Below are 2,099 nucleotides of genomic sequence, written 5' to 3'. Positions count from 1 at the left end.
TGAGTGCTACAAGTCAGATTTTTAAAATGCTTTTAGCGAAAGCATGAGAAGCTATTATCTGATAGCATGCAACACCCCAAAAGACCCACAGGGACGTAAACAAAATAATTAGCATTTCGGCGTTACACAAACCGCACAATAAAATAGAAAACATTCATTACCTTTCACCATCTTCTTTGTTGGCACTCTAGATGTCCCATAAACACTATTTGGTCTTTATTTCGATTAAATCGATCCATATAAAGCCTAGATATCGTTATATGTAGACTGTGTGATAAACGAAAAAAACATCGTTTCAAAACGTAACGTCATTTTTTAAATTCAAAAAGTCGACGATAAACTTTCACAAACACTTCTGAAATACGTTTGTAATGCAACTTTAGGTATTAGTAAACGTTAATAGCGATAAAATTCATCAGGAGGCGATGTAAAAGACTCATTAGCTGTCCGTCTGGAAAAATGTCCGGCTAGAAACTCATGAAAATATCCGGTCCTAGACCGGATTAGATACGGTGTCCTGTATGTGTTTGACCAAGAAAAACTCGAAGGAAATGACAAGACTCTAGACACCCTGTGGAAGCTGTAGGTACTGCAACCTCAGTCAATTAATTGTGGTTCACGTTTATCAATGGGTTCAAGTAGCGCATGGATATATTTTCCCCATTTTCAGTGATCAGTTTTCCTGTGCTTTTTGATGTAAATGCCGTTCTGGTAAAAGCCACAGCAGTGATTTAACCAGTTTTTAAACGTCTGAGTGTTTTCTATCCACACAGACTAAGCAAATGCATATACTATATTCCTGGCATGAGTAGCAGGGCGCTGAAATGTTGCGCGATTTTTAACAGAATGTTCAAAAAGTAGAGGGTCGACTGAAGAGGTTAATGCAACCGCTGTGTCAGATTTAAAAAAGCTTTATGGCAAAACACAATATTCAATCATCTGAAAACAGAGTTCAGCCACAAAACAAGCCATACAGTTTCCCGCCAAATTGTGCAGTCAACAAAACTCATAAAAAGCATTATAAATCTTCACTTACCTTTGCTGATCTTGGTCGGAATGCACTCCCAAGACTCCACTTCCCTAAGAAATGTTTGTTTTGTTCGGTAATGTCCATCATTTATGTCCAAATAGCTATTTTTTGTTAGTGTGTTTGGTAAACAAATCCAACGACAGGAAGCGCGTTCACTAAAAGCTGACGAAATGTCCAAAAGTTCCGTAACAGTCAGTGGAAACATGTCAAACGATGTATTGAATCAATCTTTTGAATGTTTTTAACATAAATCTTGAATAACGTTCCAACCGGAGAATTACATTAACTTCAGAAGTGCGATGGAACAGAGCTCTCATGTGAACGCACATGGTCAGGTCATGGCAGACCTGACTAATTCCCCCCTTCACAGTAGAGGCATCAGACAAGGTTCTACAGACTGTTGACATCTAGTGGAAGCCATAGGAAGTGCAAACTCATCCATATCTCGCTGTGAATTCAATAGGATCTTGGTTGAATATCGACCAGCCTCAGAATTCCCACTTCCTGTTTGGATTTTTTTCTCAGGTTTTTGCCTGCCATATGAGTTCTGTTATACTCACAGACATCATTCAAACCGTTTCAGAAACTTCAGAGTGTTTTCATCTATGCATATATTAGCTACTGGGACTGAGGAGCAGGCAGTTTACTATGGGCACCCTGTGCACCTTTCATCCAAGCTACTCAATACAGCCCCTGCAACATAAGACGTTTTAAACAGCAGCTGCAGTAAAAAAAAGATGATGAATCAGATGTGCAGGAAGCTCCAGGGATGATGAATCAGATGTGCAGGAAGCTCCAGGGATGATGAATCAGATGTGCAGGAAGCTCCAGGGATGATGAATCAGATGTGCAGGAAGCTCAGGATGATGAATCAGATGTGCAGGAAGCTCCAAGGATGATGAATCAGATGTGCAGGAAGCTCCAGGATGATGGATCAGATGTGCAGGAAGCTCCAAGGATGATGAATCAGATGTGCAGCTCCAGGATGATGAATCAGATGTGCAGGAAGCTCCAGGGATGATGAATCAGATGTGCAGGAAGCTCCAAGGATGATGAATCAGATGTGCAG

Source organism: Oncorhynchus nerka, unplaced genomic scaffold (assembly GCF_034236695.1).
Source record: "Oncorhynchus nerka isolate Pitt River unplaced genomic scaffold, Oner_Uvic_2.0 unplaced_scaffold_764, whole genome shotgun sequence".
NCBI lineage: Eukaryota > Metazoa > Chordata > Actinopteri > Salmoniformes > Salmonidae > Oncorhynchus > Oncorhynchus nerka.
Note: the sequence above shows the minus strand (reverse complement) of the source record.